Raw genomic sequence first — 12,260 nt, 5'->3', positions numbered from 1 at the left:
ATTTGTCCTATGTTAGCCTGTGTTGCAAAATGGACTGCCTTTAGTGACTGATATCGTCTAATATTTTACGTTTATATTAATTAAGTGTTTAGTTATCTTCAGGACTTGACCATTAACTGGGGTTCCACATGGGCTGCTATTTTTAGTGTTTAGCCTTTTTGCGTTTGGAGATGCATGCTTATATTGTGTGTTTCTCAGTAAAGTACTTGTATGTAGCTCAAGTTTTAGTCCTCACTACTTGGCTATTGGGCACCATGGGCTGTAATGAAAGGTAATAGAGGCACAGTTTATAATAGGGACCAAGATATGGGGTGGGGGTTAGAGACTGCTTTGTGTGACCACCTGAGATGAGAGAACTTCCAGCCCTCAAACTGTCAGAGAATGCAGTGTGTCTGTGTAGATGGTTTCTGACGTAAACCATGTGTTTTGATTTTGATGCACTTTAATTTGTTCTTACTGCTTTGAATCAGCCACCAGGGATTTATAGCTTCACTTCTGCTGGATTAATACACATTCCTGGACTGTATGTCTCTAAACCGCCATGTGATGGAGACTAAGAAACATTGTGCGTATGCCTTCAAACTGTTACCTGCATTACCACCCTAAAGAAGAAGAAGGGGTTCAGTTTCATCATTGGGCAACTGCCTGTGTGGCGTTTGCATGTTCTCTTCCTGTCTGCGTGCGTTTCCTCTGCGTGCTCTGGTGTGTTCCCGCAGTCCAAAGATATAGCAGAGTAGGTGGATTAGCTGTGGGAAATGCAGTGTTACAGGGATAGTGTGGGAGGAGTCGGATGTTCTTTGGAGGATTGGTGTGGACTTGATGGGCTGAATAGCCTGCTTCCAACTGTAGGGATTCGATGATTCTCTACATATTTCACGAGGAGAAATCTGCATGTACTCATTTAGCAGTGACTGGAGATCCTGAATGGAACTGCCAGGAATTAAAAGATTGTCTTTAAAGCTACTGACACTTGCTCATCAAGAACTTGGTCAGACTTAGGTAGGATTGAGCTTGCACCCATCACTATTAGAAAATGGTTAGTTACATAGAAATCATGGAGGTAGTTATCTTTCTCTGCCTGGCCACATCCATAATTTTAAAGAAGGTAGTTGATGTAGAGAAGCTTGATTGTAAATGGTGCAATTTGCTGAAGTGTTTTCCGATCTCTCCATATGGTTCCAACCTTGTTTTGTGGAACTTCATCCAATATCCTTTGGATTTAGACAAAGAATTGTGGTAAACTATTCAACAAAGTAAGACATTGTGACCAGGTCTGCCCACATCCTCATCTGATAGGATTGAAACATGCAGCTTCCAGCTGAAAGCACGGGCTGATAAATGGGGAAGAGACCTTTGTAAATAGTTGTGCTGAATTTTATATATGATTGTTTTTGGGGTGTGCCTGTAACTGGCAAAGCCACCATTGCCCTTTGTCAAAGTGGCTTGCTAGACTATTGCAGAGGGCAGTTAAGAGTCAATTGTGCTTAATAAATGAAACAAAAATACCATGTGTGCTTTGGTAATTGGGGAAGAAAGTGTTCAGTTGTGTGTAACAGCATACAAAAGGGGAAAAAAAAAACTCCATTTCTGTGGGTCTGGTATCACATGTAGGTAAGAACAGCAGCTCTACCTAAAGGATACCAGTGAACCAGATTGATCCCTACATCAATAGTTTTAAAAAAAGAAGTAACTGAATTAAGCTGCATTTATTTCAATACAATGGGTGTTACAGGTAAAGCTGATGAACTTAAGATATGATCATGAGACTGGGGCGTCATAGTTATTACAGAAACTTTGGCTGAGGGAGGGACAGGACTGGCAGCTCAATATTGTGGCTTTTAAGTGCTGTAGGAATGATAGAAAGGGAGGAGGGAGAGTGGCGTTTTTGATTAAGGAAAATTTTACTATTGTATTTAGGATATTTCTATTTGGGTAGAACTTAGAACTAAGAAAGGGATGATCACCTTGATGGGTTTGTAATATAAGCCCCTCCAATAGAGAGTAATTGAGGAGCAAATATGTAGAGAGATCTTAAGATACATATAAGAATAATAGGGGATTTTAATTTTTCAAACACAAGTTGGGTCTCCTGTAGTGTTAAGGGTTGGATGATGAGGGATTGTTAAATGAGATCAAGATAATGTTTACATCCTGATAAGGAACATACCTACTAGAGAAGGGTAAGGCTGGTAAGATTAGGGAAGAATGGATGATAAAAGATATTGAGGTTCTGGTCAAGAGTGAGAAAGTCAAATATTGACAACAGGGATCAAATGAATCTCTTGAAGACTATAAAGCATGTAGGGAAATTCTTAAGAGGGAAATCAGGAGGGCAAAAAGGGGATATGAGATGGCCTTGGCAGATAAGGATAAGGATGATTCCACAAGATTCCGCAAGTACACTGAGAGCAAAATAGCAACTAAAGAGAGAGCAGGGCCCTTTAAAGATTAACTAGGTCTTCTATGTGTTGAACCTCGAGATGGGAGAAAAACTAAATACTTCACAACAGTTTTTACTGTCGAGAAAAGAAAATGGATGCTAGAGAACTCGGGGAAATAAGTATTGATGTTTTGAAAACAGTTCACATAACAGAAGAGGAAGTGCTAGAGGTCCTAGAAAACATAAGGTGGATAAATCTCTGGGATCTGATCGTGTAATCCTGGGCATTGTGGGATGTTAGGGAAGAAATTGCAGGCCCCCTTTCTATAACCATGGGTGAGGTGCCGGAGGACTGGAGGGTGGCTAATATTGTGTCTTTATTTAAGAAAGGCTTTAAGGATAAGTCTGGCAACCATAGACTTATGAATCTGACATCAGTGGTGGGTAAATTGTTGGAGGTGATTCTGCAAGATAGGATTTTATGTGCATTTAGAAAGGCAAGGACTGATTATGGAGAGTCAGCATGATTTCGTGCAAGGGAAATCATGTCTCATAAAATTGATTTGAGTTTTTTGAGGCAGTAACCAACAAGATTGATGAGGGGAGAGCAGTCGATGTTGTTTACCTGGACTTCAGTAAAGCCTTTGACAAGGCTCTGTGTGATAAACTAATTAGTAAAGGAGATAATGGGAACTGCAGATGCTGGAGATTCCAAGATAATAAAATGTGAGGCTGGATGAACACAGCAGGCCAAGCAGCATCTCAGGAGCACAAAAGCTGACGTTTCGGGCCTAGACCCTTCATCAGAGAGGGGGATGGGGGGAGGGAACTGGAATAAATAGGGAGAGAGGGGGAGGCAGACCGAAGATGGAGAGTAAAGAAGATAGGTGGAGAGGGTGTAGGTGGGGAGGTAGGGAGGGGATAGGTCAGTCCAGGGAAGACGGACAGGTCAAGGAGGTGGGATGAGGTTAGTAGGTAGCTGGGGGTGCGGCTTGGGGTGGGAGGAAGGGATGGGTGAGAGGAAGAACCGGTTAGGGAGGCAGAGACAGGTTGGACTGGTTTTGGGATGCAGTGGGTGGGGGGGAAGAGCTGGGCTGGTTGTGTGGTGCAGTGGGGGGAGGGGATGAACTGGGCTGGTTTAGGGATGCAGTGGGGGAAGGGGAGATTTTGAAGCTGGTGAAGTCCACATTGATACCATATGGCTGCAGGGTTCCCAGGCGGAATATGAGTTGCTGTTCCTGCAACCTTCGGGTGGCATCATTGTGGCAGTGCAGGAGGCCCATGATGGACATGTCATCAAGAGAATGGGAGGGGGAGTGGAAATGGTTTGCGACTGGGAGGTGCAGTTGTTTGTTGCGAACTGAGCGGAGGTGTTCTGCAAAGCGGTCCCCAAGCCTCCGCTTGGTTTCCCCAATGTAGAGAAAGCCGCACCGGGTACAGTGGATGCAGTATACCACATTGGCAGATGTGCAGGTGAACCTCTGCTTAATGTGGAATGTCATCTTGGGGCCTGGGATGGGGGTGAGGGAGGAGGTGTGGGGACAAGTGTAGCATTTCCTGCGGTTGCAGGGGAAGGTGCCGGGTGTGGTGGGGTTGGAGGGCAGTGTGGAGCGAACAAGGGAGTCACGGAGAGAGTGGTCTCTCCGGAAAGCAGACAGGGGTGGGGATGGAAAAATGTCTTGGGTGGTGGGGTCGGATTGTAAATGGCGGAAGTGTCGGAGGATAATGCGTTGTATCCGGAGGTTGGTAGGGTGGTGTGTGAGAACGAGGGGGATCCTCTTGGGGCGGTTGTGGCGGGGGCGGGGTGTGAGGGATGTGTCGCGGGAAATGCGAGAGACGCGGTCAAGGGCGTTCTCAATCACCGTGGGGGGGAAGTTGCGGTCCTTAAAGAACTTGGACATCTGGGATGTGCGGGAGTGGAATGTCTTATCGTGGGAGCAGATGCGGCGGAGGCGGAGGAATTGGGAATAGGGGATGGAATTTTTGCAGGAGGGTGGGTGGGAGGAGGTGTATTCTAGGTAGCTGTGGGAGTCGGTGGGCTTGAAATGGACATCAGTTACAAGCTGGTTGCCTGAGATGGAGACTGAGAGGTCCAGGAAGGTGAGGGATGTGCTGGAGATGGCCCAGGTGAACTGAAGGTTGGGGTGGAAGGTGTTGGTGAAGTGGATGAACTGTTCGAGCTCCTCTGGGGAGCAAGAGGCGGCGCCGATACAGTCATCAATGTACCGGAGGAAGAGGTGGGGTTTGGGGCCTGTGTAGGTGCGGAAGATGGACTGTTCCACGTAACCTACAAAGAGGCAGGCATAGCTGGGGCCCATGCGGGTGCCCATGGCCACCCCCTTAGTCTGTAGGAAGTGGGAGGAGTCAAAAGAGAAGTTGTTGAGTGTGAGGACGAGTTCCGCTAGGCGGATGAGAGTGTCGGTGGAGGGGGCCTGGTCGGGCCTGCGGGACAGGAAGAAGCGGAGGGCCTTGAGGCCATCTCCATGCGGAATGCAGGTGTACAGGGACTGGACGTCCATGGTGAATATGAGGTGTTGGGGGCCAGGGAATTGGAAGTCCTGGAGGAGGTGGAGGGCGTGGGTGGTGTCACGGACATAGGTGGGGAGTTCCTGGACCAAAGGGGAGAAAATGGAGTCCAGATAGGTGGAGATGAGTTCGGTGGGGCAGGAGCAGGCTGAGACGATGGGTCGACCAGGGCAGGCAGGTTTGTGGATTTTGGGAAGGAGATAGAAACGGGCCGTGCGGGGTTGGGGAACAATGAGGTTGGAGGCTGTGGGTGGGAGGTCCCCTGAGGTGATGAGGTCATGAATGGTGTTGGAGATGATGGTTTGGTGCTCGGGTGTGGGGTCATTAGTAAAGTTAGGTCACATGGGATTCAGGGGGAGCTTGCTAATTGGATACAAAGTCGGCTTGACATTAGGAAATAGAAGGTGGCGATGGAGCGTTGCTTTTCAGACTGGAGGTCTGTGACCAGTGGTGTTCCACAGGGATCAGTTCTGGGTTCACTTTTATCTATCACTTAAACAAACAACTGGATGAGAATTTAGGAGGAATGGGTAGTAAGTTCGCGGATGACACCAAAATTGGTTGTATACTGGACAGTGAAATTTATCTACGATTGCAAAGAGATCTTGATCAATTGGGTCAATAGGCTGAGGAGCAGCAGATGGAGTTTATTTTGGATAAATGCGAGGTATTGCACTTGTGTAAAAAAAACAAGGGCAGGACTTATAATTAATGTTAAGGCCCTGGGTGGTTTTGTAGAACAGAGAGACCTAGGGGTTCTGGTACATAATTCTTTAAAGTTTATGTCTCATGTAGGCAGTGGTTCAGGTATTTGGCATGCTTTCCTTCATTGCTCAGCCCTTTGTGTGTAGCAGTTGGGATACCATGTTGAGGTTGTACAAGGCTTAGGTGGGGCCACTTCTCGAATACTGTGTACAGTTCTGTTTGCCCTGCCATAGAAAGGATATTGTTAAGCTAGAGAGGGTTTAGAAAAGGTTTATCAGGGTGTTGCCAGGAATAGGAGATTGGAGTTATAGAGATAGGCTGGGATTTCTTTTCCCTGGAGTGTAGGAGGTTGAGAGGTGACAAAATAGAGGTTCATAAAATCATGAGGGGCATAAATAAGATGAATATCAAGGGTCTTTTCCTTAGGGTGGGGAGTTCAAAACTGGGGGCCATATTTTTAAGGTGAGAGGAGAAAGATCTAAAAGGGACCTGAGGGACGATATTTTTAAGGAGTGGTACGTATCTGGTATGAATTGCCAGAGGAACTGGTGGATGCAGGTACAGTTACAACATTTTATAGAATCATAGAATCCCTGCAGTGTGGAAGTGGACCATTCAGCCCATTGAGTGCATACTGACCCTCTGAAGGGCATCCCACGTAGACCCAGTCCCCTACCCTAACCTGCAATCCTGCATTTCCCATGGCTAATATACCGAGTTTGCACATCTTTGGACTGTGGGAGGAAACCGGAGCACGCGGAGGAAACCCATGCATATGCGGGAAGAATGGCACAGTCAGTCACCCGAGGGTGGAATTGAACCCAGATCTCTGGTGCAGTTAAGGCAGTAGTGCTAAACGAAATTTGGTTAAGTCCATGAATAGGAATGTTTTGGAGGGAAATGGGCCAAACGCAAGCAAGTGGGACTAGTTTGGTTTGGGAACGTGGCTGGAATGGACTAGTTGGACTGAAGGGTCTATTTCCATGCTGTATGACTATCAGTCCAGAGGTTTCATGGCTATTATCACTGAGACTATTGTCGCTTTCCAGATATAGTAATTAATTGAATTTACGTTTCCTCAGATACCAGGGTAGAATTTGAATTCTTGAGCATTGATCTGCTGGCATAAATACTATATTACTGCTTCTGCTTGGTTTATTATTATCCCTCATGGAAATAAATCTGTCTGCCTCATTTAGATAACCAGCCACAATCCACTCTCTCACCATTGCAGAGACACAGTTGGTCATGTAGTGCTTGAGGGGGACACCATTCCCCAAGGCAACAAGGTAAAAATCTGTGGAATTACGTCCTTATCCATATAAGTCACTCCCTATCAAATAATGTTGTTGACTCAACTGCCTCTGATGTGACCCTGGCAAGCTTCTCCATTATATCCAAGAGGATAGCTCACCACCACCTTCTCCAGTGCAACTGGGAATGGCTAATAAATGCTGGCTTTGGTGCTGATGCAATTTTTTTTTAAAAGAGAGGCTAAATCATAAACAAATAAACTTTTCAGTTGCAATACTGGCACCTCATACCCTCCAACTCATTCCCTTGGAATGAGCAAATCTCTGGAACTCACCAAGGCTGAACCACCCAAACCCAAGTCAGTCCCATTCGAAATACAGGTTGCAGACTGATGAATGTCTCTGACGCCCCTGTTTCTGCCTGTCCCCAAATAACAAGCTTTGATGGTTACAGTTGGGCATAGAGTTTTTCCCCTACAGCCCTGACCAGACGCAGTATTGATTTAGTTGCTGGTTCCCCACTTTGCCCCGGACATCAGGGAGCAGAAACCACCTCTTGATCCCAGAGACTAAAGGTTGTAGGTTAGTTATATGGTCAAGGTTGTTGCCGCCCTGCCTCGGTGTGTTTCAATTTGTTAATAATAGCCAGATGCAGCAACAGCTGAATCAAACGTGGAGATTGTTGTCGAAACTCAGAGATCTGGCAGCATCCATGGAGGGAGAAACCCAGTTAATGTTTCTGATGTGATGCGACTGAGAGTGATCTGCCCGTCAACATAAAAAAGTATAGAAAATGCAGGGGTTACGTTAAAAAAAAACGAACTGGGGCCAGAATAGGGGACATGTAAAACATATCATCGGTGGATGAAATAAAGGAAAATCCAAAAGCATTTTATGAATAGATTAGGGGTATGAGGACAAACAGTAGGGCCCATTAAGGATGGAAGTGGCAAACTCAGAGAATGTCATAGAATCCCGACAACGTGGAAGCTGACCATTTTGGCCCATGGAGTCCACACTGCTCTTCTGCAAAGCATCTCAGAACCCCCATCCCCCCAACATATCCCACCCCTGTAATCCTGCATTTCCCATGGACAATTCACTCAACCTGCACATTTTTGGACTGTGGGTAGAGCTGAAAGATGTAGGTGAAGTTTTAACTGAATACTTGGCATCTGTATTCAGTACAGAGAAGGATGGTGTAGGTTGAGAAATCAGAGAGGAGCGCTGTGATTTGACTAAACAAATTAGTACTGAGAGAGAGAAGGTATTAGCAGTTTTATTAAGCTTAAAAGGTCCAGATGAGCTGAATCCCAGGCTGTTGTGGGAGATTGCAAGAGTCCTGAAATTAGTTTTCAACTCTTCTCTGGATATAGGACACAAGACAGCTAACGTGGCATCTCCACTCAAGAAGATTGGTAGGGTTTTGAGGAGATTTGTAGCTCAGGTTGTGGATGAGGTTGTAGAGTTGCTCGCTGAGCTGGTATGTTTGATTACAGACGTTTCGTCACCCTGCTAGGTAACATCGTCAGTGTTGGTCTTCTGTCCTGCTTGTTATTTATATGCCTTGATTTGCTGGGGAGGTTGGCATCACTTTCCGTTCTGTCTTTCAGTGGTTTGTATATCTCCAGTTCAATGTGTTTGTTGATGGAGTTCTGGTTGGAATGGCATGTCTGTAGGAATTCCGTGGCATGTCTCCCCTTGGCTAGTGCTACTATGGATTATTCTCCAGACCCACGGCAACGTGGTGGACTCTGAACTGCCCTCTGGGAAATTAGATGCTGTCCTAGCCAGCAATGTCCTCATCCTGTGAATGAATTAAGAAATAAAATCTACACTGTATTGTGAGAATTGATTGTCAGTTACGTAAAATTGACCATTTCCCCCTAGGTATATTTTGTTTCTCCCTCTTTACTTTCCTTTCATTCATTCATTCATTCATCGGATGTGGGTGTCACTGAAAAGGATGGCATTTGTTATCCGTCCTCAATTGCCCTTTGAGTGGTTTTCTAGGTCATTTCAGAGAGCAGTTAAGAGTCAACTACACTATGGTGGCTATAGAGTCACATGGGGGAGACCTGGTAAAGATAGCAGGTTGCCTTCCTTAAAGTGCACCAGTATGCTAGTTTTTTATTAATTTAAGACAATTGATGACGGCTTTGTGGTCACCATTACTGTTTTCATTTCTAGATTCTATCACTTGAACTTAATTTGATCAGCTGCAAAGCTAGGATTTGAAGAATGTTCCTGGAACATTAGCTTGGACTTCTTGACAATCAGTCTTCTGACATGGTCGTTATGTTGCTGTCTCCATCAACGCCCCCTATCCTCTTTTAGCCACGTTCCCCCTGGCCTGCTCTGCATTTCTTGCAGGAACCCAGCTGATGGATTATTTCACTTGTAAATGGTTTCACCAACAAACCAGTCCTATTAAATCATCCAAATTAAAAGATCCATACAAATGCAATTGAGCATTTTTATACCAAAACCAATTCATTGGCAAACAGCACATAAAACCACAATGCATTTCAGTTTCACTGGGAAAGGCTTGGCTCAACCTTACGCCAAATCAACCATCTGAGGTAGCATTTAATCTCAATGACATTGGCATGCAATGACGACTATTTTCAGGCAATCGTAGTGACTGTTTGCATAGAGCAGGGTCCCTTAAACAACACTCAGCTGTTTTTGGCAATGGTTGAGGAAAAGCGTTAGACAAACAGAAAGATCTAATCTTCCTCAAACTGAAATCTTTTGACATAGTCAACATTTTCCTTTGCAATGAAATGGGTGGGAATTTTGCTGTCAGTCACTGCGAAGCTAATTAGTGTTATTGCTGTTATTTACGGATAAACAGCAGAGCAATTTCTGATGACAAAGAAGAGCTTAAGTGCAAATACCCAGGAACTGCTGTCTGAGACAGTCACTTTGCAAAAATGGTATTGTGCTCTTTGTTATTCCAGTGAAGTGCATTGAAACTTAGTTGTTGTTCATGGAAATAAACAACCTTTTAATGATCTATTTAGTGTAGCATTGCATCTTTATTAATTGGTATGATTGACAGAAATTCATGACCAATGATTTGAAGCCAACAACAAAATTCAACTCACACAACTCCCTTCCTGGCATCATTGAGTTGTAGCAGCAGTGTGGCCTGGAGCAGTTCAAGGCAGTGGCTTACATCACTTTGTCAAGGGGACTCAGGAAGGCTCCATCAGCAACACTTACTTCCCATGAAAATATTCTGGGCCAGCATTTCTTGCCCATCCCCAAATGCCCTAAAGGGAAGTTAAGAATCAACCACATTGCAGCGGGTCTGGAGACGCATGTAGGCCAGGCCAGGTAAGGATGGTAGGAGCAAATTACTGCAGATGCTGGAACCTGGGCCGAAAACAACAAAATGCTAAAGATCACAGTGGGTCAGGCAGCATCCGTGGAAAGAGAGCAAACTAACTTTGAGTCTAGATGACTGTGTCCAGGTAAAGGATGGCAGTTTCCTTGCCTCAAGGACATTAGTGAGCCATGTGGGATTTTTCCAATGACCAAAACCAGTTTCACGATCATCGTTATCACCACAATTCCAGATTTTTATTGAATTCCATTTCCACCATCTGCAACAGCAGATTTGAAACGAGGTACCCTGGTAGGAGAGATCAGCTCCTTCACCGCAGGCTTTTCTCCCCAAATCATTCCAAAGCACTCTCTATCCTGTCACTTTCGAACAACCCCACTAAGGTCTACAGCAGGCTCAGTTTATCACCAGCTGCATGATCTCTCGGAAGCCTAGCTGAAAATAACCTTCAGTCTCGCTTTCAATGCCTATTTTTAAATAAACTACTCGAGGTACTTCCATGAAACTTCAAATAAATCAGCAGTTCCACAATCCTTCAAAAACTGAGCCCACCAAAAGAAAGGTGTCAAACAACAACATTTGTTAAATGTTTAACTTCTTCACAATACAACCTAGAATTCAATGGTGGAAAATCTGGCCACTTTGTGGCTCTCTAGCCAAAGGGGCTGAGAACAGAGGCAGAAATCTGGGGACTTGGGTCAAGGTGAAATGGAGACCCTGAACCCATGTCGTGCCTGGACTGTTCACTTAAAGATGACTCTCCAAAATGGGGGTCCTCATGCGGGATGGGTGAATGGAGTCGCCCCATAACTGAAGGAGCTGTGGTCTACAGTTAGGGTGAGAGAGAGAGGGAGAGATCATTTCCACTAGGAGGCACCATCTCAGCAGTGTTTAAAACATTTCTGGTGATGAATGGCTACAGTTGCCAGGGGACTGTATAGCCCATAGTAAAGCTATGGCCAGGGGTGGACCCCAAAGCCTGCTGGACATCACTCCTCTCCATAATAATAAAATGTGAGGCTGGATGAACACAGCAGGCCCAGCAGCATCTCAGGAGCACAAAAGCTGACGTTTCGGGCCTAGACCCTTCATCAGAGAGGGGGATGGGGTGAGGGTTCCGGAATAAATAGGGAGAGAGGGGGAGGCGGACCGAAGGTGGAGAGAAAAGAAGATAGGTGGAGAGGAGAGTGTAGGTGGGGAGGTAGGGAGGGGGTAGATCAGTCCAGGGAAGACGGACAGGTCAAGGAGGTGGGATGAGGTTAGTAGGTAGGAGACGGAGGTGCAGCTTGGGGTGGGAGGAAGGGATGGGTGAGAGGAAGAACAGGTTAGGGAGGCAGAGACAGGTTGGGCTGGTTTTGGGATGCAGTGGGTGGAGGGGAAGAGCTGGGCTGGTTGTGTGGTGCGGTGGGAGGAGGGGACGAACTGGGCTGGTTTTGGGATGCGGTGGGGGAAGGGGAGATTTTGAAGCTGGTGAAGTCCACATTGATACCATTGGTCTGCAGGGTTCCCAAGGGAATATGAGTTGCTGTTCCTGCAACCATTTCCACTCCCCCTCCCATTCTTTAGATGACATGTCCATCATGGGCCTCCTGCAGTGCCACAATGATGCCACCCGAAGGTTGCAGGAACAGCAACTCATATTCCTCCACCCACTGCATCCCAAAACCAGCCCAGCCTGTCTCTGCCTCCATAACCTGTTCTTCCTCTCACCCATCCTTCCTCCCACCCCAAGCTGCACCTCCATCTTCTACCTACTAACCTCATCCCACCTCCTTGACCTGTCCGTCTTCCCTGGACTGACCTATCCCCTCCCTACCTCCCCACCTACACTCTCCTCTCCACCTATCTTCTTTTCGCTCCATCTTCGGTCCGCCTCCCCCTCTCTCCCTATTTATTCCAGAACCCTCACCCCATCCCCCTTTCTGATGAAGGGTCTAGGCCCGAAACGTCAGCTTTTGTGCTCCTGAGATGCTGCTTGGCCTGCTGTGTTCATCCAGCCCCACACTTTGTTATCTCGGATTCTCCAGCATCTGCAGTTCCCATT

Source organism: Stegostoma tigrinum, chromosome 2, assembly GCF_030684315.1.
Source record: "Stegostoma tigrinum isolate sSteTig4 chromosome 2, sSteTig4.hap1, whole genome shotgun sequence".
In the NCBI taxonomy this organism is placed as follows: domain Eukaryota; kingdom Metazoa; phylum Chordata; class Chondrichthyes; order Orectolobiformes; family Stegostomatidae; genus Stegostoma; species Stegostoma tigrinum.
The sequence above is the reverse complement of the archived record's forward strand: the minus strand, read 5'-3'. Positions refer to the sequence as shown.